Here is a 26,258-nt window from a genome sequence, read left to right on the forward strand (position 1 = left end):
GCCTCTTTACATATGTTGTTCCACCATGGGGTTTCCCTACTTCTCCTCTTTGTGCTAGTTCTTCTGCACACAGTCTCAGCTGCCTCAACTAGAGCCCTCTTAAAATCTCCCCATTCTTCTTCCACTGTTCTCTGATCTTCCTTTGGCAGCTTCTTCCTGATCAGTGTCTGGTACTGGGTCCTCCGTTCATCCTCTTTCAGCATCCATGTCTTCAACCTTTTCTCCTGTATTTCTGTTGCCCTCCTATCTTTTTTCTCTCTCAGGGTGGCTACCAACAGCCGATGGTCACTGTCTAAGGCCTCAGATGGAATGACCTTAACATCTGTGAGGCTGCTCATCATCTGCCTATCCACTAGTATATAGTCTACTACTGAAGTTTGGGACCAGTCCCCACTGTACCAAGTTATTTTGTGACTACTTCTCTTCTTGTACCAGGAATTTGCGATCGCCAGCCCATTCCTCTTGCAGAATTCCAGCAACAACTTTCCTTCTCTATTTCGGTTCCCCCAGCCCTCTGGTCCCATTATCTCCTCGAATCCTTTCCTGTCTGTGCCAACATGTGCATTGAGGTCCCCTATTATAATCTGATTTCCTCCATTTAGCTGCTTTTGCATGTCATCTTCAAATTCCTCCTTCTCCTTTTTTGTACACCCCACTTGTGGGGCATATGCTTGGATGATTTCAATGCTTTTTCCTTTCACCCGTACTCTGGCTTTTATCATTCGATCATTGATACCTTCCACCTACTCCTGCAGACCCTCTCTAACCACTATTGCCACTCCATTTCTTCCCCTCTCATTCCCTATCCAGTACAGTTTACATCCTTTACTTAGTGGTTGTACACCAACTCCTCTCCACCTAGTCTCAGCAAGTCCCAAGATGTCCAATTTCCTCCTTTCCATCATATAGATGTAATGTAATTTATAATTAACTAGCTTAGCGTAAACTGCTTCGCTCGCGTGGACTGTATGGTCTGGGCCAGCCGCGGTGGCCGTGCGGTTCTAGACGCTTCAGTCCGGAACCGCGAGACTGCTATGGTCGCAGGTTCGAATCCTACCTCGGGCATGGATGTGTGTGATGTTCTTAGGTTAGTTCGGTTTAAGTAGTTCTAAGTTCTAGGGGACTGATGACCTCAGATGTTAAGTCCCATAGCGCTCAGAGCGATTTGAACCATTTTTGAACTGTATTGTCTTCAAAGATTTTTGTTTTGTTTTTAGTTTTTGTTTTTCTTTAATCGAATTTGTATGTTGTTCACAAACTGCGGCACCTTCTGAACTTTTCACGCTAATAAAGGCCATAGAAGCATAGTATTTGCCGAATGTACTTCTGACTAAAAAGCAATCCTGATAGCTGGAGTCCAATAATTCCTTTTGAGTTCTTACGGTGATATTTCCATAGAAGCTTTCCATCGCATAACTCATATTTCTTCATACATAACCGAGAAATGAAGTATAGATTTAGTTGTAAAATCTTTTTAATTTAACGAAATATTTGCAAAATCACGTATTTATTTTAAGAAATTTCCGCTATTTGGATGTTAATTGTTTATTTATTTTACACAGTAATGATTTGTGGTTTATAGCCATTGTCAAGTGCATGCTGAAATGTTAAAATATGTGTGACCAGTCTGTAACATGCCATCGTCGAAAAAACATATTTGTGGTCTTATAAATCAGTTGTCGTGTTACAGGAAATGTGTACATGTTGAAGATACATAATATGGCTGACATTATGCACAGTGAACAATGATTAACACACAGTATGGCGCATTCAATAGCTAATATATTCCTGGGGCATGCATTCGTAACTTTTATTCGTAAACTGGCGTTGGAAGATGACATGTCACAGACAGGTCAGACACAATTTAACGTTTCAACATCCAATAGAGAATGGCCATAAATCAGAAATCTTGATTGTGTAAAATAAATGAACAATTAACAGTCAAATGGCCGAAATTTCTTTCAAAAAATTCTATATGACTGTGGGCCCGAGGAAGGAAAGGTCATTAACGATTTTTTTATCTCATACTGAAAAGTCAGATACAATGTTTTGTAGATTTAGCTTCGAAAATGCTTTCACAATGAAATAATTCCATAAAACTTTTCATCCCCAATTTGCCTTCCGTAGCTGACTAAATTTCCAAATAACACAGAAATATATATTTGTTTATTTATACCCGACAAGTAAAATATCTATGTTCATAGATGTAGCTTTAAAAATGCTTTAGTAGTTCTTTAATAATGATTTATTTTAAAAGAACTTTCACCCACTGTTTTGCTCCCTTAGTAGCTGAATTTCCAAAAATGCAGAAACTTGTATTTTTTTTTTATTTCCAATTGTGAAGTCGAATATCTATTTTCATAGACGCACTTTCCACAATGCTTTAGTAGCACTTTAATAAATCACTTTTTATCCCCTTAGTGGCTGCATTTCCAAAAACTGTAAAACAGTTGATTCTTTAATGCTGACCAAGAAACCAAAAACTAATTTTCGTTGTTCTTGCTTCAAAATTGCCGTAATAACGACATTTATTGAAACACCTTTCATCTCCTATTTTACTCCCTTAGCGGTTAGATCTGGGCGTTGATGAGTCAGTCATTCAGGACACTGCCTTTTATACATACGGATTACTACGTTTTCTGATAATTTATTTCGTTATTTGGAAGAAGTGGTTAGATAAGCTTAGTGCCAGTGAACATTATTGTGAGGTCACGCTACTAAATCAATACCGTGTCGCGAGAGACTATGATTTTAAATGATTTCAAAGAGTTGCATGCAATAGTAATTTAAGATCTAAATTGTATAACCGTGTATGTAATGACCGTTGTGACCAATGTGTTACTTATCTGAAATGTAATCTGAAATGTAATCTGTAATGATTCATGATCAAAACTGTTATCCGCTGTAGGATTAGCAACCGTATTACATTTTCACTAAACTGCATTTTCATAATTACTAACCAGATGATTTATCTGAGTAAAATTGGCCTTAATAATTACGCATGCTTGCATCCGATCATTATTAGGTCATAATAACGATTATTTGTACACAGTCCTACATCCTTTCGGTTTATCTTCTTCAGTATTGATGCATTTTACAGTAATTAGGTACGCTTAATCACGATCGATTCCCCATATCCCGAAGAATATAGGTGGTTACAAGTCAAGCGATAGATATGATTGAAACTAGAAACTGATTAAGTGCAACGACCGCATAGACTCAGCTGTGGGTAAAGCAAACGCCGCGCTGCGATTCGTTCGTGGGATGCTGGGAAACTATAGTTTTTCTGTAAAAGGTATTGTGTACGGGACCCAAACCTGAATACTGCTCGAGTGTTTGAGACCCTCCTGAGGCCGAACTAACGGGAACACCTTGCGTACACAGAGAAGGATGGAGGGAATGTCACAGGCTTGTTTGAAGCTAGTGGGCCTGGCGCATAATACCACTTCAAGTGTGCTACCCAATTTGCTTCTACCGTGTTATTTGTATATCTGACATACATTGCAAACTGAACTGTAAATCTTCCAAATGATGGCGAAAAGTCGAAAGTTGACATGCAAAAATAAAGTTTCATTGTTTTAATAGCAGCTTTTGGCGCTACATAAAAATATACATGATTCAGTAGATATGGTTGTTTTTGCTTATGGCTGAGAAGTAATTTAGTTTTTAGCTGTTGTGATTGCGAAGTCGAGCATTATTACTCATCTTCAGGCAGAATTTCTTCTTTATTTATACGGTGGACGGAGCGGGGGCGGGAGGCTGCTGTCAGCGGTACACTCGGCCCTGTCTTCAGCCAGAGAAAAAGTAACGAAGACGAAAAACAATAAATTGAATAATTAAATTGTGCGATATTTACAAGCGACTTTAAAATTTGTAGATAGTAATTTGTGGAAGGTTTTATACTAAACAAACAAGATTTTGTTTTGTTTCAATTTGAAACAGTTATACGGAATGGGAAACGAAAACAAGAAACAATAATAACGAAATTAAAACATAAGGTAGAACTCTGTGATCTTAAAAATGAAGTACTAAACTGTCAATAAATGTTGAAGGACCTACCCCTGGAAGGACTGTCTGTTGTCGGAGGCGAAAAGGTCCGGCTTTTAGTAAGGTGGAAGGGTGTAGGTATAAGAATGGAAAGCTGATACGAAGTATCGATGGAGGAGGAGTACATGTTGAGGAGAGAGGAAGGAAGGCATAGTTGGCCGTGTCGGTAAGGCCATAATGCGAAAGTGTGAGTAGGGTAGAGAAAGATGGGGAGGGAAGAGGAAAATGGGTAGGGAAAGATTGAGAGGGGAAGAAAAAGGGAACGCTGACAAGGTGGAATGTGTGAGGTGCTACTGCAGTTGGCACGGAGAGTAAATGTCGACACGGATTTCACTGTCTAGGTGAGCGTGGTGATATGAATTTGATTGGGAGAGGAGTTGCTGGATGTGCAGGTGTACAGTTGCTGGCCATCCGAGAAGGACCGGAGATATCAAAGCCAAATTGGTTTGAAAGATAATATGTTGTACAAAGATCAAATGATTAAAAATACAGCCCCTTGTGAAGCGAAGAAGATGATAAAATCAGTATTGAGTGTGCCACCGTTGCTGGCTATAATGACTGCTACACGCCTGAGCATTGAATCATAGAGGCTCTGGATGTGTTGCTGGGATATGGCAGTCAATGCTGCTTCCACATACTGCCAAAGCTGCTCTAGTGCAGCAGCGAGTGGTGTATCCCGGACCAGTCTTTCCGCAGTCATCGACCAGACGTTTTCGATAAAGCGAGAGATCGTGAGAACAGATAGTCCAAGGCAGTTGAGCCGTGCTCACTCCGAACTATGCATTTTCTTGAACTTCGCTGTCTATCTGTGTTTGGTTCCCGCCGTTGTTGCTGTTATGCCATGGTTATTCCTCCGTCTACGTGCGGTAGCAGCGATGTGTATCGATATTTGCACCGTGTACCATCTTTGGTCTTGTGGATATAGTTTCCGGCTAGGGGGTCCCAGCGCAGTGTCGGAGCGTGTGTGGAGCTGTCCAATCGCTACGAGCTTCGTGGCTCACCGACCCAGGAAGTCAAAGTTCGGTGGTGTGTTAAGTACCCAAGCCACGTCCGTTCATGATGTGTGCTATTCCTGTGAGCAACACTGAGTGTTTGTAGCGGTGAAATCGAGCCGCCGTGCGGTGGAGTTAACTATATTGGTTGACTTCAATTCAAGTGCACCAGCGAAATTTTCTTCCTTGTGGCCGTTAGTGTTCCGGTTACCTGCCGTGGCCACTAACGTAATTTCAGGCAGCATCCTTTCCTCACCTGTTGTCGCTGTCCAACACGGTGTGTAGTTTTGACAGCTTAGTACATATTTCATTGTGGATAATCACGTCCATAACAGTTTGGTCTTTGAGTTTTTATTTACCGATTGGTGGGTAGCAAGTCGTTTGGTCAGTCGGTGACTGTCTCTTGGTTGGGTTATCGACGGATCAAGTGTAGTTGGGCCCACAACGTGTCTCACCTAAGTGAACGTTATTGTTTCGAGGGCAGGCCCATCCGGCCCTGGAGGCGTTTGAGTGCTGTTTTCTATACTGTCCTTTTCATGGGTGTTTAATGGTTTGTTGGTAATCTATTATAGCCAATGCTTTAAGAGAAATTTTTTATTGTTTTTATGTAAATCAATTTATGTAAATTAATTATGGGCCTTCAGCCGCTTAAAACCTTATTCTTAAATTTAGTTACTGTCGTTGCGTTGCTTTTTCATTTAGTATGCGTTCGGCCATTGAAAACTTAAAGGTTAAGGCATTTTGAATTTTTGGAGAATCAGCTGTGGGCCTTCAGCCGCTTAAAGCCTTATTCTCAAAATTTCCCCTCAATCGAAAACATTGCGGCCTTCTGCCTTAAAAGATTATGGTAATATATTTTGAAATTCTGAAATCTGATTGTGGCCTTCAGCCGTTTGTATTGCACCTTGTATATGTTTGTTCTATCCACTTTGCCTTGAGGCTTTCCACCTAGCTGTGATATGTATTGTTTTATTTGCTATTTTAACTGCATTTAATATCTTGTTGATTTTTAAGATTTCTTGTTTGGAGGCCTTCAGCCGTGAAAGAATTGGATTTTGAAACTCGTAGTTGTAAAGGTTCGGCTATGTGCCGTTTTGTTTTAAAGGCGTTGTTAAATTACAATAAATTACAATTTTGAGTAAAACTAACCGACACCTTATTTGTCCCTTTCCACAATCCTAATCACCTGTTCTGTCCAGCGGGTTTAGCGTGCGTATCAACAGTAATGCAATCCGATGGACGACGAAGAAGTTTTGAAGACTGCGTAGCAAGAGTTGTCGCACATTATCATGTTGCAATGTGGCCGTCGGCAAGCTCCGAAGGTATGGGAGGACAATAGGTTCCGACACTTCAGAGAAGTAACACTGGCTGATTAATGTACCGGCAGTGCGCACTGGGACTGTAGGAATAGGATCCAATACCACCTCAAACCATAATACCGGTTCAAATGGTTCAAATGGCTCTGAGCACTATGGGACTTAACATCTATGGTCATCAGTCCCCTAGAACTTAGAACTACTTAAACCTAACTAACCTAAGGACAGCACACAACACCCAGCCATCACGAGGCAGAGAAAATCCCTAACCCCGCCGGGAATCGAACCCGTGAACCCGTGCGTGGGAAGCGAGAATGCTACCGCACGACCACGAGATGCGGGCCATAATACCGGTTGCAAGACCATTATGGTAATAATGCAACAGTTCAATAGTCTCTCACCACAGTGTCTCCAGACTCCAATCCGACGGTCGTGATGGTGCACACAGAATCGGAATTCGTCGGTAAAAACAGTGTCATTCCATTCGGTTTCCATGTCCGTCGTTCATTACACTATTGTCGGTGCAAACGCCTGCGGCGTTGATTCAGTGGGAAACGCAGCAATGCACACTTTGCAGACAGTTTCTGCTGCAAACGATGTCAGATGATACGCGCGGACACTGCTTGTTGCCCAACAAGCCGAACTGATTGTAATATGGTTCGTGATGTGGCAGAACGATCCATCAATGCCTTGCGCACGATATGCTTGTCATAGCGTGTAATGGTTCCATCAATCCTTCCTGCAGCCACCAGTTCCGCCCGACGCGATCATCGATTTCTCTGAAGAATAATCCGCGATCCCAACAGCCAGTTGTCCTTCCACGGTCGAACTCCGATACGCGCTCTAAAGACGCTCGCTGTCTTATACGAGGAATACTGAAGCTGCTTACGTGAAATAACCGCATGAAAGAACAATTTCACCACGTCCATAGGGCCGCCTGGTCCCTCTTTATATACAGCTTGCAGGTAACGCTACTGGCGCCCAAGAAGTGTTCCTGCGCTGAAATGCTAATCAGGTGCATCTCTCGTCGCAGCAAACACGTACTACAAATTTCACCTCCATCGGGGTGTTGCATTTTTGGTGGCATGAAGTGTAGAATTGTACATTATATGGGAGAAAATCCGGTTATTGGAGTGGAGTTCGCCGATAATGTAGGTTTCTCAAAGCTGTTCAGTGTTCAGTGAGGAGGGGTAAGAATTTCGTGAGGTGGTAAAGGGTACGTGTGGAAGGAGGTAAACGGATCTGGAAAGCAAGGCAGAGGGCAAGACGCCCACGGTTTTGGAGGGACTGATTGAACTTAGGTAGACCAACGTTTGCATAGGAGAGGATAGGAGGGAACAAGGTTGCGTAAGTAGAAAAGTCAAATACCTACACATACATCAGCACAGCCTCTACTCCAAATGCTACTTGAGTACGAACCTTGTCCAAGTCAAAATAATCATAAATAATCGCAAAATAATATAAAAACCACGACAGTAAAGTCCTCCTTCCTTTCTTTCTTCTTCACTTCACAGATGGACACCGTGGACTGCTACAGTACTCAACTGTACCAGTGGACTGTATCGTTTTATTTCGACTTCTCTAAAGGCGCCCTATGTTGCTGTGGCGTCTCGTTCCAATGTATATTGGGACTGCATAACATGTACCTATAAACAAACAATACATTAATTCTCTAGCGGCGCGATACGGTTGTACGGTGGGTGTTTTCGATGTGTACTGAGACTGCATGCACGTACCTGTAAATAAACAACAAATTAATAACATAATTTTATTTTTTGGAAGTGTTAATCAAAATTTTATGATTACCCCTCCTACGTTTAATGTGTTATGCAGCTCTATATATTTTAAAGCAATTACAGTCTTAACATTTCTTTGTATAAAATTTAATTTAAAACAATAGCACATTTAACACTTCACTTTAAGAAAGTTTCTTGAGGAAAATCGCGTGCAAATCAAGTAATGGACCATGCACAGAAAACTTTGAATAATAACAGTTTCTTCTTTCCACGTTATTTCTTTTTCAAATAAGAATTCCACATTTTGATACATAAAAATTCCGATATATCGAAATTATTCATATTTTACATCTGATATGCACTGGGCAACAGCATTTTTGTTACAAAGAAAGTGAATGGTGTTGTTTGCTAGGTCGTCGGTGTTGAGTTAAAATCAGATTTTTGCTATCGAGCCCAGTTTTCCCTGTGAGACGGTACCCTCTATGAATCGAAATGGTTGACAATGCTGCATTCTGGTCATTCTTACGTGACTTATCTTAAATATACTGCATATTTGACTGGTGAAAAGTAATCGAAATATGTAAGAGAAATTATGACACATGATCGTCAACTCGTAGACAACCTTGTTTTTGATGGACGGCAGTGACGAAGACAAGAATTTAGCGTCCCACACAGGCCGTCATTCGTCGTTTACTACGGTCCTGACGGGCTCGTCGGAGGGATCACGTCACATGTCCTTTACTGGTCTCTTGACTCAGAGGCAACCAACGGACCGCACAACGTAATGCTTTTATTTTAGTCTGCAAAAAATAAATGGAATCTCCTAGAAAACAAGGAAAACTGTGCATTAATCTGATTTACCACCTGCTACAAGGCCTGTACGTCACAGTGAAGGATTTTCGATGAGTGTGCCTCCTGAGAATGTGATGGTAAGTGAAGGCGAGTGCAGGGGCGAACACACAGAGGACAGCGAAGAATGTTTACATTTCGGTGCAACGTATTAGGGCCACTATGTGTCAGATGAGCCACTCTTCTTGCCTCATGGGCTCTCAGTAATCTTGTCAGTGACTTAAACTTGTGGAAGCAAAACCTGAGCTTCGTGATTAAGGGGTCGTTAATTTCTTCTTCGCGATACCCAAGTGAGTCTTTATCCTGATCGAATGCTCTGTCTACAGAATAGTTTTCAAAGGAAGCTGACACGGTTTTTTATAATTATATTGATACAATTGACCATCATTTCAGTGTAAATGACTGTCACTTGTTCATCGATTTCAGCAAAGTTAGACCGAAAGCAATACTGCCCGACAAGGGGAACAAATTTCCTTCTGTTCAGATTTGCAGTTAATCTGTATGCGGTATGTGAGAACATTAAATTATACTACTGGCCTTTAAAATTGCTACACCGAGAAGAAATGCAGATGATAAACACGTATTCATTGGACACATATATTATACTAGAACTGACATGTGATTGCATTTTCACGCAATTTGGATGCATAAATCCTGAGAAATCAGTAGCAGAACAACCACCTCTGGCCGTAATAAAGGCCTTGATACGCCTGGGCATAGAGTCAAACAGAGCTTGGATGGCGTGTACTGGTACAGCCGTTCATGCAGCTTCAACACGATACCACAGTTCATCAAGAGTAGTGACTGGCGTAGTGTGACGAGCCAGTTGCTCAGCTACCATTGACCAGACGTTTTCAATTGGTGAGAAATCTGGAGAATGTGCTGGCCAGGGCAGCAGTCGAACATTTTCTGTATCCAGAAAGGCCCGTACAGGACCTGCAGCATGCGGTCGTCCATTATCCTGCTGAAATGTACGGTTTCGCAGGGATCTAATGAAGGGTAGAGACACGGGTCGTAATACATCTGAAATGTAATGCCCACTGTTCAAAGGGCCGTCTATGCGAAAAAGAGGTGACGGAGACGTGTAACCAATGGCACCCCATACCATCACGCCGGGTGATACGCCAGTATGGCGATGACGAATTCACGCTTCCAATGTGCGTTCACCGCGATGTCGCCAAACACGAATGCGACCATCAATGCGACCATCATGATGCTGTAAACGGAACCTGGATTCATCCGAAAAAATGAGGTTTTGCCATTTGTGCACCCAGGTTCGTCGTCGAGTACATCATCGCAGGCGCTCCTGTCTATGATGCAGCGTCAAGGGTAACCGCAGGCATAGTCTGCGAGCTGATAGTCCATGCTGCTGCAAACGTCGTCGAACTGTTCGTGCATATGGTTGTTGTCTTGCAAAAGTCCCCATCTGTTGACTCAGGGATCGAGACGTGGCTGAACGATCCGTTACAGCCATGCATATAAGATGCCTAAAATCTCGACTGGTAGTGATACGAGGCCGTTGGGATCCAACACGGCGTTGCGTATTACCATCCTGAACCCACCGATTCCATATTCTGCTAACAGTCATTGGATCTCGGCCAACGCGAGCAGGAATGTCGCGATACGATAAACCGCAATCGCGATATGCTACATTCCGACCTTTATCAAAGTCGGAAACGTGATGGTACTCATTTCTCCTCCGTACACGAAGCATCACAACAACGTTTCACCAGCAACGCCGGTCAGCTGCTGTTTGTGTATGTGAAATCTGTTGGAAAAGCTAAGCATTTGCATATCACAGCATCTTCTTCCTGTCGGTTAAATTTCGCGTCTGTAGCACGTCATGTTCGTGGTGTAGCAATTTTAATGGCGAGTAGTGTACTAGGCACACTTACCCAGTATGAGAAATAAATGTAGCGCATGTGTGAAGATATCGAGACAACTGAAATTCTAGTCGGCATGCAGCTTGAGTATACAAAGCACTGCTGCTTTCCATGTGTGTGGGAGAGTAATTACAGAAAGAAACAGTACTGTATGAAAAATAGGCCTTTTCGGAATAAACTGTTGCCTGGGGAGAAGAATATAGTGAACACTACTCTGGTCGATCCCAAAACCTTGTACTATCTCTGCTGCTACAATAAACTGGGCCTCGGCAAACGATTCGTGAAATTCATGGACAATTCTTCACGCGATTCCATGTATTTCATGTATTTGCAAAAGAAGTTTCCAATGATTAATGTAGCAGTATAAGACATGGAATATACAGGGTGGTTAAAAAAAAGAACATTACATCTATTGTTTATTACAGAGAAACCATGAACGACAGAAACACATAGACATGTCACTGGATAGAGGAAGGTTCAAAGTTTTATGTTTACATAGACACTATACCATACACTCAACATGGACACAATGCGTCGCTCGATAAACGTCGAAACGACAGTTGATTTAATTGCAGACACGAATGAACAGGTCCTTATCTACTGAATCGACAGCTTCATCAGTTCGATTTCTCAGATGATGAAGAGTAGCTGCCACAGATGGGACGTCTGTCTTTTATGTTCTCTCACAGAAAAAAAAAAAAGTTTCGTGATTTTGAGGAGACAACCATTTTGCATCATGTGCAGATACGATATTCCTGTCACAGTTTCTTCCGCAAAAGAGAAAGGTCCATAAACTTTGTGAACAGAAACGGCACAAAACATATTCAGTTTCTCTCATGTTCGACGACGACGTCGCGATTTGTGACCCCCAAATTCTTTCATTTGGCGGATTACTATAACCGATGATGAAACGTCGATCCGTCCCAAAAGGTGAGTCGTTCGGAAAAATGTGTCCTCTGCCATATCCGGAGAATTTAAATGCAAATTTCGTACTTTATGTCATGGTCGCCGGGACGAATTGCTGCAGTAACTGCAACCTGTAAAGGCTTCATCTGCAGGCGTCGTTTCACAACACGCCACACAGTTGTTTGAGGAAGCTGAAGTTCCAGGCCTGTCCGTCTTGTGGACTTCCGAGGGCTCCGTGTGAACGCATCTCGGATACGCTGGATATATTCGTTAGGCGTACGTGGCCGATCAGTGCTCTCTCCTTTGCATACGCAACCAACTTACAAGAATTTTGTATGCTAGTCAAAAATCTGCTTGTCGAGAGGCGGCTTCTTGCTGAGGCGACAGCGGAATGCACGTTTACGTTGAACAATGGATTGACTTCGCGCAAATTCCAACACTGAACATGATTTCTCTTGTGGTGCATTCGCCATGTTGCTAGAAATAAACAACAGCAGCAGCGAAGTTGTCTCAAAGCTTTCAGTCTTCCTCTATCCAGTGACGTGCTCAGTTTGTATCTTTTATAGTTTATCTGTAATAAACAACTGAGACCTGTTCTTTCTTTTTGAATCCTCCTGTATGCCTGGGCTGGAAATTATGGTATATATATATGGTTAATATTTCCTTGATTTGTTGACTGCTGTTAGAATAACGGCTTTGCTAGTATTCACAAGTATCGGCAAGAACTTTCCACCCAGCCATCGGGCAAAGAATTATCATGATAGTATACAAGAATTATTGGGATCGTACAACATTATGAGATGTACATGTCTCTTAAACTACATTTCTTAAATGGTCATGTGCATTTCTTTCCCGACAATCTTGGCACCGTTTGCGACGAACTTGGAGCAATGTTTCACCAGAACATTTCTCGAATGGAAAAGTATTATCAAGGCAAATAGAGTACTACCACAACATTGTCCATCTACTAGTGGTCCCTAAGACGCGACGTCCGTGAGGCAAAGTATTAGAGGAAATCGGGAAGGAAATATCTCTAAGTGCGATTCTTTACTTTTCTTTGTCCACATGTCACTCATTTCTTTGATTTCCATACGTACTGACTGATCATTTTGCTATAGGCATTTGGAAGTCGTATTGCGAGAGTGTCTCGTTTTCCTAGATACATATAAGAGTGGTTCCTAACCTTGCTTAGACCATCACCCCTGAGTGCAATCAGACACCCCCTGCAATCTGTTGCCCCCGATTCCTCCCCCACATTCTCACCAATTTTAGCGCTTAAATGAACTGTAGAGTGAAAGACATTTTTTGGAACACTTTCATTTTTTAAGTGATGAAAGATGAATGATATTTAGCTTGGGTGTGTGTGTGTTAAAATGAATAATGAAGGAATTCGTGGTGCATCGCAAGTGCTACCCACAGTTCCTTCTCAGATAAGAAACATAACTATCCACACTGAGGGTAGACACTTCTTACAAAACATACTTGCCCTTTATGACCCGTCTCCATTGTGGCACTTGTTTGACCTGCATACTGCAGTCCCATTTATAATCAACCAAGTTCAGATGTGTGCACTACACTGACTGTTTGTAAATCACTTGGCTGCTGCACTCCTTAGTCCTGAGCTTGCAGAAATTGGACGACTTCAGGCTGTTAATGCTTTGTGTCTAACCGCTTTAATAATAATAATAATAATACTGTGTACGGCACTACAATTTCCCTTACGTAATTGCTGTTGTGCTGTGTTGCCAATTAATTCATTTATCTGTTTTGTTTCGAGTAATGAATCAATTTCTGGACTACTGCAGTTACTATCTACAACTTGGAGAAGAAATTTTACTGAGATATGTAGCATTTGTTACGCATATGTCTCACTTTTATCATAAATGATGTATGGGACAAACCAGAAGATATGTGTATCAATATAAGAGTCTTACAAAATTATGATAATAGTAATGACCTTTGAAAACAATTGACAGAAAAATAGTGGAATAGCTTCGTTTTTACCCCTCAGAAAATTTCATTTTACTCCTCAGGGAGTAATTACCCCCAGGTTGGAAACCAATGATATAATAGGTTGCATAGGTTGCCTAGTCATCTACAAAAGCCAATATTACATGAAAACTGAGACCAGTACAGAAATTCTGGAATTAGATCTGTATTCAGAATAGGTAACCCTCATCTACACCTGATTTCTTAAGGAATCAAACTCCCTCGTATAAAACAGATTCAAGGGTCTGATCACTTTAGAAATGAGTTATTGCGTTCAATATGTGGCGTTAATCATGAAAAGCGAGAAAAAGCATATAAAATGGTTGAAATTACGTTTAAAGTTTGCTGAAAGTCGCTAAGTTCTCTAATAATAATGAGCGTATGGCATTGGTGGCCGGGAGACCCCTCGTGGGGTGGTTCGGCCGCCGCTCCGCAAGTTCTTTAACGCCACTACGGCGACTAGTGCTCTCATTACCAAACACTGGATGAGTGTAATCTGGGTAACTTGTGCTCCGTTTTAAGCAAAGGCAAGTTCACCACGCATCTCAGTGTTTGTGCCGTCATATCTCACGAAGTGTGTCTCATACTATAGTATAATTTTACAATTACATTTAGTGGTAAATGTGAATACTATCTGCAAAATGTGTTGCGGATAGTATTGACAGAAAAGAAATAATAAATTAAAACGTCACGCTGATGGAGAAGTTTTACTGCATGAACAGCGAAAATTTACAGGGTGGAGGAGAAATCCCCGTACCCGAGTAATTCCTGTTTAGTATCAAATGTTATTACACAGGTTGGTAGCTATGTTACTTCTTATGAATTGTTGGAATCAATTGTAGGAATTATTGTTTACGTCTTTTCGCAGTCGCAGTCGAGTTTTAATTTGTATGCATGACAGATGTAAGCTGTCATAGTCACACTACTGAGGAGCGCTTAGTGACAAGTGTGTGGGTGCAGAGATCAGACGATGAGACATATTATGGGAGCATTCCAGGAAAGACTTAATAAGGTTCCACCGCGTAAGGCAACACTTCTGGAAGGGGAAAGACGTGTTTTTGCTTTTTGCAATGTTAAAGATACGCCGCGAAGTGGAAGGAAGAAGACATGAGAAGAAACATGTGCGCAGTTTCTGCTTCGACTGAAAACGAAGTCGACACATAGACATGCTTCGGAATTCGGTATAAAGAGGACAACAATACGACATCACATAGAGGAAAGTCTTTAAGGTCAGACCTTTTTGGCCGACGTTCGTAAAAGAGTTATCGGATACAGAGCGGAATTAGCGCGTTTTAGCATTCCGTGCTTTGTTAACTGAATTTAGAGATGCGGTGAACCGTGTCAAGGTCATGTTTTCAGGCGAATGTGCCATTTGTTGCAGCTCTCATACTAGCAATATTGTCGTTTGGGTCAAAGAGAATGATCATTAACAGTCGAGGTAGAAAGGAACCGACCTCACATTATGATATGGGCAGCGATGACATCACAACATGTGCTTGGACCATAATTTTTTGAAGGAGCTGTGAATAGAGAAAATTATTTACACATGTTGCAATGATGGTCACTACCTGAGTTTGAGGAAAGGGGCCTAGCTTAACGCATGTGGTTGCAGCAAGACGGAGCGAGTTCTTACTACATACTTCGCAGTGCGCGAGTTCCTAAATGAACACTCTCCAACACAGTGGATATTTCGTGATTCATCAGCAACACCAGCTCCCTTGAAAAATCTGTCGAAAATATGGGCTGCAAATGGGGGAGTCTATTGAGATAAGCAACTTTGACCAAGAACAGCTTACTATTACGTAGTGCCTGCGAACTTCCCGAAAACGAGGTAGCTGCTCGAATGTTGAAGTCCTACTGTCGTGAGCGTCCACGGAAAAACGTAGGACAGTGAAACTACCGCTAAGAGCAAGATGGTTGAATGTCCACGATTTTTCACAGAACATGGAGTACGGAGGCTCGTCTGCTCTGTAAAGCAGGATAGATGGTGATCTGTGGCATCTCTGACGAATGAGCGCAATGCTGGTGCACGCACACGTGTTTCGGAGCACACCGTCATCGCACAGCCTTGAACATGGAGGTCCGCAACAGAGGACCCTTACGTGTCCACATGTTGACCCAACAGCATCGTCAATTACGATTGCAGTGGGCACGGGATCCGACGGTCGATGAATGGAAATGTGTCGCCACTTCGGGTGAATCACTTTTTTGGTACATTAGGTCGATGATCGTCTCCACAAACGCCGTCATCGAGGTGAACGGCGGCTCGAGACATGCAGCGCGCCAGAGACGCAGACTGGTGGGAGCAGTGTTATGCTATGGGAGACATTCTCCTGCACTTGTATGGGAATTGTGGTAGTGATCGAAGACTCGCTGACAGCTGCGAACCACCTGCATCCCCTCATACCTGATATCTTCCCCGAAGGCTACGTCATCTTTCAGCAGCACAATTGCCCGTGTCTCTGAGCCAGAACTGTGCTACAGTGGTTTGAGGAACATTATAGTGAACTGACGTTGATGACCCGGTGACAAAACTCACGTGATGTAAATCGAGTGCAACCCATCTGGGTCGCTATCGGGGGCCATCACCGAGTACCCAAATCAGCGGCCCCTTATTTACGCGAATTATATGACCTATGCGTAGACATCTAATGCCGGATACCTCTACAAACTTACCAACAAACTATCCGATCCCTGATACGCAGAATCATTGATGTATTCCGTTCCAAAGACAGACAAACAAGCTATTAAGCAGGTGGTCTAATGGTTTGGCTCGTCAGTGTATAGTGCAGATAATTTGAACACCGTGAGTTGCACTGCCCGTAGACGTAAACAAACTTTCTAACTGTAATACTTCTCTCACTACGGTGAACCTTTAACAGCTGATTGTACCTCTTAATGAGCAGATTATGGCGGCATATTAATTTTTAAATTCGGTCAGTAATTATATGAAATATTCAAAATAAAACTTCTGTTGCCCCTGGAAGCTATTAAATAGGCAACCAGCGCACCAGGTGACTAGTCCAATGATCTAGATCGTTCCTGTAACTGAAAAAAGGTTTTCTTCATATATCGCTGTATATCGTCGACATCGATATCACCTGCATAAAACGGTCGATATATTGATATTTGATATAATATATCTCTAGTCGGGTCAGTGAGGTAGGGAGTTTGCAGTGTTTCCGCGGTCTAGACGGAGCTCGCCCACTGTGCGTTGGTGCCCCCAGATTAGGACGTCAGCAGCGGCCGTGAAGCGGGCAGGTCCAGCTGCTGCCGTGTCGGCGATTCAGCCGTCAGTCAGCGGCGCAGCCAGCGCTAACGAGCCCCGCCACACACCTCAGTCAGCTCGCTGTCCCCTCACCAGCTGGGCCGCACGTCAGCGTGCCACAAACACAGCACGCACTCGCTTACAGGAATCTCATAGTCACACTGGGCGATCGCAGTACGAAGTGACGCCGTTTCGTGTCATGTGGTGTGATGACCGGAGGAAATGGTTTTGTCTGTAACTCTGATCTCCGAAGAGGCAAAATATAATGAATGACGACCAGCAGATTGGCACTGCAAAAGCGTTTACCTTATGGTACCAGACCTATGTTGATATTGTAAGAGAAATATTGCCTTTGCTTGGAGCTAAAGTATTGTACGGGGGGTCTTCCTGTGCGGCTGGTCCCGGCGGAGGTTCGGGTCCTCCCTCGGGCATGGGTGTGTGTGTTTGTCCTTAGGATAATTTAGGTTAAGTAGCGTGTAAGCTTAGGGACTGATGACCTTAGTAGTAAAGTCCCATATGATTTCACACACATTTGAACATTTTGAGGGGTCTTCAATAAGCAGTGCAACACATTTTTTTCCTCTGAAAATTTCGGTTGAAAAGATACGGAATGTGTTTGAAACATCATGGAATATTCCCGCTTCAGCACCTACAGTTTCATGAAGTTCCAATAGTTGGCGGTTCTATATATATAGCCTCGTCTGTATCGGAGGTATGTTCCAAGCTGAGAGCTGTCACTGAGTTTCTTTTGGCGGAAAATTAAAACATCGCGGGTATTCATTGGCGCTTGCAGAGATCTGACGGTAAACAAAAGCAAGGTGAGTCGTTGGACGTGGCCTCTGCCATCATAGCAGTAAGATCGCGCTAGCCTTTCCGATCTCCCGCGTGAGGGGGGCCGCACAAAGCTGTGGCCCCTGCAGTGTTGGAAAGGGTGGACACTATCTTTCGAGATGATCGACGCATCACAATCAAACACATCCCTCCACAACTGGGTGTGTCTGTTAGTAGTGCTGACACACTCGCCGCCTGACAGACGACTTGGAAAGAGCAACGAATTTTGTCCGAGGAAGGAGGTACATATCGGGAAGCAATACGTGGATGATAAAGAGGATACTGATGTGGCTCCGACATTGGCCATTAAAGTGGTACCACGCAGGCGTATAGGCCCTCTGAGTAAGCAGGCGTATGGCTGCCACACTGAGCAGAGATCATGTTGAAAAATAGGGTTCTTCATCCAAAGGAATCGTGAATAATATGATGTGCTGGAATCCTGAAGAAAACCGATCTGCTTTCAGAAAAATAATGTGTTGCGTTATTTATTGAACTACCCTCGTAATTTGTGCCATTGACTCACATAGCCTACTATAGCGACTATCTCTAGACACATGTAGTAAAGGCAGATACCAGACAAATTCATTGTGAAAGTCTTCTGGTAATCTACCCACGAAGAGGGTACCTTAAAAAACTCACGTTTGACCGATATTGCTCGTCGGTCTCTGAAACGTACCAGAAAGAATTGGTAGACGAAACAGAGATGATCCAGAGAGCAGCACGTTTCGTCACAGGTTCGTTTAGTAGGCGCGAAAGCGTCACGGATATGCTCATCCGGCAGAGGCTACAAGGGAAGCGTTGTGCATCATGATGTGGTTTACTGTTAAAATTCCGTGCGTATACTTTCCGAGAAGTGCAACCAATATAATGCTTCCTTCTATACACATGTCGCTAAAATTCCGCGAAGAATAAAAAAGTAGGTAGATTCGAGGTTGGACCGACACTATAACAAGAAAGGGAGAAGTTGCAGTGATACACAAAGCAGCCTCCACCACACAACGTAAGGCGGCGTGCGGAGTATATATGTGGATGTAGGTGCAACAGGTTTGTAATGACAGATCCAATTTTATTTTCTAATGCTCCAGTCAGTTAACAAAGTGGGTTAAGCCAGTGTTGCAGCATCTTTGAATAAATAAATATTGTCTGGAAGATCAGAGTGCGCCTGGCTCTCCACATTAAAACGACATCAAAAGTACACTGACAAATCAAAAACATTATGGACATCTGTTTAATACACTACTGCCCATTAAAAATGCTACACCAAGAAGAAATGCAGATGATAAACGGGTATTCATTGGACACATATATTATACTAGAACTGACATGTGATTACATTATCACGCAATTTGGGTGCATAGATCCTGAGAAATCAGTACCCAGAACAACCACCTCTGACCGTACTAACGGCCTTGATACGCCTGGTCATTGAGGCAAACACAGCTTGGATGGCGTGTACAGGTATAGCTGCCCATGCAGTTTCAACACGATACCACAGTTCATAAAGAGTAATGACTTGCGTATTGTGACGAGCCAGTTGCTCGGCCACCATTGACCAGACGTTTTCAATTGGTGAGAGATCTGGAGAATGTGCTGGCCACGGCAGCAGACGAACATATTCTGTATCCAGAGAGGCCCGTACAGGACCTGCAACATTCGTTCGTGCATTATCCTGCTGAAATATAGGATTTCGCAGGGATCGAATGAAGGGTAAAACCACGGGTCGTAACACATCTGAAATGTAACGTCCACTGTTCAAAGTGCCGTCAATGTGAACAAGAGGTGACCGAGACGTGTAACCAATGGCAACCCATACTATCACGCCAGGTGATACGCCAGTATGGCGATGACGAATTCACGCTTGCAATGTGCGTTCACCGCAATGTCGCCAAACACGAATGCGGCCATCATGATGCTGTGAACAGAACCTGGATTCATCCGAAAAGGTGATGTTTTGCCATTCGTGCACCCAGGTTCGTCGTTGAGTACACCAACGCTGGCCCTCCTGCCTATGATGCAGCGTCAAGGGTAACCGCAGCCATGGTCACCGAGCTGATAGTCCGTGCTGCTGCAAACGTCGTCGAACTGTTCGTGCAGATGGTTGTTGTCTTGCAAACGTCCCGATCTGTTGACTCAGGGATCGAGACGTGGCTGCAAGATCCATTACACCCATGCGGATAAGATGCCTGTCATCTCGACTGCTAGTGTTACGAGGCCGTTTGGATCCAGCACGGCGTTCCGTATTACCCTCCTGAACCCACCGATTCCATATTCTGGTAACAGTCATTGGATGTCGACTAACGCGAGCAGCAATGTCGCGATACGATAAACCGCAAACGCGATAGGCTACAATCCTACCTTTATCGTAGTCGGAAACTTGATGGTACGCATTTCTCCTCCGTACACGAGGCATCACAACAACGTTTCACCAGGCAACGCCGGTCAACTGCTGTTTGTGTATGAGAAACCGGTTGGAAAGTTTCCTCCTATCAGCACGTTGTAGGTGTCGCCACCGGCGGCAACTTTCTGTGAATGCTCTGAAAATCTAGTCATTTGCATATCACAGCATCTTCTTCCTGTCGGTTAAATTCGCGTCTGTAGCACGTCATTTTCGTGGCGTAGCAATTTTAATGGCCAGTAGTGTAGTATGGTAGTCCCTTTGGAACGCAAGACTGAAGTGATTCTGCATGTCATGGATTCGACGAATTTTCGGAAGTATGTGGCACCAGATGTCTACTTATGGCTCACACGACTCCTGGAAATTACAGACTCTCCCATTGTAAGGTGTCAGGCAAATCCAACACCTTCCATGAAAACCCTGACATGATAAGCAAATCCAGTAGTATGTCACATAGCTCCGAATAAATCGTGACATTAAATTGACCAAAGTAATAATACGAGTAACGAGTGAGCAAATGGAATACCACAGACTAACACAAGAATGCCTAAATGCATGTCATACTTTCCCACCGTGAGACAGACGCAGTTCTGACGAGAGAAACGAGAACAGAAGCCAAGAGCAGAACTGTGTTAAGCTAGAAGGCCCTACGATAAGGGACCGACACCCAAGTCGCCAGCTAACCGACAGGACCACCCTCCCAGCCCATGTTAAAAGCTAGAGCCCTCCAGAAGAACAGTATAGATCTTACGATAACACTAAAAGGGCCACACCAGCCGCAAGTTTTAGCGTGAGACTTTTTCGCGTCTCTGTTACGTTTCAAACGTTAAAAACATTGCCCCACCACGAAAAGTAACCGGCAGACCCACCCCCCAGCCCATGTTAAAAGATAGAGCCCTCCAGAAGAACAGTATAGATCTTACGATAACACTAAAAGGGCCACGCCAGCTGCAAGTTTTAGCGTGAGACTTTTTCGCGTCTCTGTTACGTTGCAAACTTTAAAAACATTGCCCCACCACGAAAAGTATAACGTTTCTCATTGGATAGACAGAATTTTTGTAGGCGGAGCTTAAGGTTAACATTGAGACCCTGGTTGGTCAGATGAAAACACAGCCTGATAGTTTTTTTTTAACCAACTTCGTTAAATTGTAGTATGGAGAAGTTAGGAGAGAGTTGCTTCCGAGACGGCGAGCTGTATGGAGCTGCGTCGCCCGCCGCCCTCTGACGCTGCATAACCAACGACAAGGTAATGAACACACGCGATGCCGAATTTTTGAGCGCACAAGGCTTCACTCAGAACTGCAGAAGTCTCATCTGTTACATCCCCTTTTTACGTAATACTGGTGTCGATCGTCAATTGAAGCTCATGGTATTCACATTTGCTACGAAAGTTAAAATCTGAAACGCGATGATTTTTCTGTTATATAATTATTGAGAAGCCACATCAGCCACTGTAATTTACGTCAAGTTAGATAAGATAATTGAGGGTCACTGTAGACCATTTTGATAGTTTTCTCTCTTGTGAAACTTAATTTAAACCTAGATTATAGATGTGATATGGCATAGGTCATCCTTCGATCCATTGTAGAACTTGGAAACCCACTCAGGGAATATTCGATCACATTTTTGTTGAACCCAGTTGGTTTTTATCATCCTGTATTAAAATATTTCCTTTTATCAACAGTGCAATTTATTGACAATGTTTTGTGAGTAGAATAAAATTTCCAATGGTAAACTTAACTGCTTTTTCGACATTATTTTACCAGATAACAAAAAATAGGATAGCCTTGAACCCCTTGCACTAAATTTAGTTAGTATTAAGATTCTTTTACAGGGAGTGTAGTGGAGCTGAGGCTTAAATCATTAAGTATTTGATTATATCATCGCTAGTCTCACTGAACTCTTCTGAATTCTACATGTCATGTGTGGTCTGGCGTCTCCTTACCAGCAACAGGTCCCAGGTTCAAACTAGTCAATTCCCTAAAAAACACGCTCAGAGCGTCGTTGGGCAAAAGTGGTAGGGAGACGCGACATAGAACAACAGACACCACGCAGAATGTTAGAGAATGGCGACCCTGCCAGGTTGGTAAAACACCATGATTGAAGGTCGACCACATGCCTAACTATGTCAGAAAAATATCCTGTTGAAAAGGTTTTGTAATAAAAAAATTTTTTTTGAAAGGCATAAATAGTTGAAAACAGTAGCTGCAGCGATAGATAGTAAGAAAGTGTTCAATAGAAAGTGAGACATTCTAGCAGAGACAATAGCATAATTAAGTTATGAATTTTAATATTGTTAGAATTAAGTTTTCTCCTCAATGCCAGCGCACAGGTGGCGGATACATCGTTGACAAGTTGGCTCTGACCCAACAAGTACGTGAATGGATTGTCAGTGTTGGGTATAATAAGTGTCAAGTCGTGTGAACAAAAAGTTTATGAAACGCGTGAGATCGTATGAGCGCATGTTGACTCGAAGTAGGGCGCATGAATTGCTTTTAAAACAGAAAATAAGGGATTCGGAAAGATTACCAATGGCAGATCGAGACCTTGACCGAATTGAGGTAGAGACCCAGCATGAAGATGGACAGAGAGTAGAGGACAGTTCAACAGACGATGCAGTATCGCGAGAAATAGGACATATAACGCACCATAACGAGGATAATGTACGTCAAAGCATAGAAAACGTAAGTCAGCATACAACAGAGGAGCAGGAAAGAAGAGAGACAGTCGATGACGATTCTAACTTGCGTCTTGAATGCGTAGAACCCATAGTACAAGTAATCAGAGCTCCCTCACCACAGAGTACAAGGAATGCGAGCAGAAACGTGTCACAGCACAGTTCAATGCAATCGGTTGCGAACCAACACTTGGGCGAAAACACAGAGCGTAGGACGTTGGAAGAAAACGCAATAGGACCTACCAATCTGGCAGAATTATTACAACAAATTACGGAAACCATGACAAGGCAAAATAAAGACATAGCGAACCAAATTCAAATTCAGAATGCAGAAACCACGAGGTTGCAATGAGCTAATTAGTTTCAGCAGAAATAATGGCCATGAAAAGTTATCGCCGTTACAAAATTTCGTACGTCTAGCCATACGGAAAACCTTATGAGGTAGTAGGTAAATTGGGAAGGTAAGTGCACTTTCAAATTAAAGAGCTATTATTCCTCTCTTCAGTAAAGTGTTTAGATTAACCAAAAGTTAATTAGTTTAACGAGTCTGCTAATTAAGTGTTTCACCTGATCCTAACTTTCAGTGCCAGTTATAGCCAAACTACTGTAAGTTTCCGGAATCTGTTGATATACTTTTGATCGGCTGCTTTTTTCTGAACCTATTGACACCCATATCAATGAGCATGTGTCCTTAATTAACAATTGTTAAATTTTCAATAATTATATCTCAGCGACCAAGGTCTTAAGTTTGGGCTTCTATTTGCGTAGGCCTAAATTAGTACTCCATACTTTTATAGGTCCTACTCATGAGAAGTAATATCCAAACAAAGTGAGAAAGTCAGTGGTAAATAAAGATGAACTTCCTGAGCTACAGAATTTGTAAACTATTATAAATTAACGAAGTTCAGTAGTGTCCTGGAGCGAGTCTTTATAAGGCCAAAGCTAGCACCATTTGCAGCCAGTCTGCTTTTAGTCTTGTTCTAGTTTTGCTCTAGACTGCTCTCTTGAGCATTCTGCTTTCATTCTGTTCCTTTCGGTCGTAGCCTTGGGCTGGTGTAGGAAGTCTGTTCCCTAGTTCAGGCTCGGGAACCTTTTGAGTTGCATCGCCGTTCGTGCAAACCGTTGTGAGAGAGCTTTTTTTTACCATTATGAGCAATAGACAGTCAAAATATGAGGTGGATCTTTTGAGCAATGTTTGTGACTAATAATAGTTCTGCTACGTTTTTTACTTAATTGCGTGGGAAGCAACTTTTGTTCACTTTATATTGCACTGCGTGAAATTTTACTTTTGGTGACATAAGAACTATTATGCTTCGCTTCTGTCCGTACTAAGTACATATGTGCAAACTTTACTAGAGACTGTAAGAGACCTTGTCAGCAACAGTAGGATCTTAGAAACGAGGTTAAAGACTGGTTAACTTTCAAAAAATGGTTCAAATGGCTCTGAGCACTATGGGACTGAACATCTAAGGTCATCAGTCCCCTAGAACTTAGAACTACTTAAGCCTAACTAACCTAAGGACATCACACAACACCCAGTCATCACGAGGCAGAGAAAATCCCTGACCTCGCCGGGAATCGAACCCGGGAACCCGGGCGCGGGAAGCGAGAACGCTACCGCACGACCACGAGCTGCGGACAGGTTAACTGTCAATTTTGACCTTAAGAAGAAGCTTTTGGCTGTTCTTTGAAGCATGATTGCTACATCAGAATTTTCAATTGGTGATCCAGCGGAAGTGCGCAGCATCAAGGTTTATTCATTACCAGGTAGGATTAGTTTACGTGACAGGTCACTACGAACCTCAAAGTTGAACAGTGCGTGGAACTACGTGTTGCGGAACGTTCTTCTGCCCCGGTGCTTTTATATCTGCCATAGATCGACGACTATCCTGCTTTACAAACCGGGCAAGTCTCCGACCGTCATTTTCTATGCTGAGGCTTGAACGTCTAACAGCTAGTCGCCTAATCGTCGTTTAACTATTAATAATGTGTGTGAATTCCTAAGGGACCAAACTGCTTAGGTCATCGGTCCCTAGACTTACGCACTTCTTAAACTACCTTAAACTACCTTATGCTAAGAACAAGACACACACCCATGCCCGAGGGGGGACTCGAACCTCCGGCGGGAGGGGCCGGGCAGGCCGTGACATGGCGCCCAAAACCGCGCGGCTACTACGCGTTGCTTTAACCATCTTTCAACCACTTTCCATAGAAGCTCTCGTCAGTAGCAAGCGAATGGCTGGCTAGCTTCGTCATGTTCAGGATGAACCACAACACTGGGCCCTTTGTCTTATTCTAAGTCGTTTATGTCAGTCGCTTTCCCCAATTGCAACCCGTATCATCACTTGAATGATTGCCCGATCCTCTATGCTCCGTATATGAGAGTTTACTTTCCTTAGTGCGTCACGTGAGCGTAACGCCATAAGGATGTATTCCATCTCACGCTAGACAGTGGTCTTAAGGCTTTAGTTCATTGGTGGCGAGACAAACAAAGACACTTTCATATAATTTGCTGACCTAGATTAACGGTTCGGCAAGCCCGGTGGTGCAAGACGTTCGAAATCCTTCGAAAAACAGATGTAGGCTAGGGAAAGATGGGTAATGTACGGTATATACAAAAACTGAAAGGCAAGAATATGAATTGAAGTCCAAGAAAGGAAAGGAAAGGAAAGTGAAGGTCAGTCTATCTCCTCTACTGTCCACAAGTGTAACTAGAAAACATTGTAGGAAATAAAAGAACGTTTAGGAGGTGGGGTTAAAATTCAGGATGATAACACATCAATGACAACGTTCGTATTAAAACTGATGTGACGATATAGTGCATTCATTGACATAGTTGATAAAGCGTCATAAAGTTAACAATACTTGACTGGAATTGTTATCCATAACGGGCTGTCACAATAACACCAAACACCCGGCACAACGGGACCACGGAATGGTTCCATTCAGAAGTAATCACCACACGCGTTAACACGGTTATCCCACTGGGAAACGAAACTATCGGTTCCTGTTTCGCAGAACGTGGTCGGCCACTGACAGATTCACAAGCGCCACCCACTCCAGGTACATTCTCGTCCGACTGAGACCGACGTCTGCACAAGTCTTTCTTAAGGTCGCCAAAGATGTACAAATCACAAGGTCAAAGATCCCGACTTTAAGGATGATGTTGCCGTGTCTCCCAAGCAAATCGCTGAACGTAGCTCTCGTCCGGTTGGTGGTACGGAAGCGGGCATTATCTTGCAAGGGGATGATTCCCTCCATCAGCATTCCTATGGGAGATATATTCAAAGATAAATCGGCAACTGCATCGAAATTTGAAGGGGCGTCGCAGCTGTAGCCGAATTTTGAGCTCTATAGATAGAAACATTA

Source organism: Schistocerca cancellata, chromosome 7 (assembly GCF_023864275.1).
Source record: "Schistocerca cancellata isolate TAMUIC-IGC-003103 chromosome 7, iqSchCanc2.1, whole genome shotgun sequence".
NCBI classification, from domain to species: domain Eukaryota; kingdom Metazoa; phylum Arthropoda; class Insecta; order Orthoptera; family Acrididae; genus Schistocerca; species Schistocerca cancellata.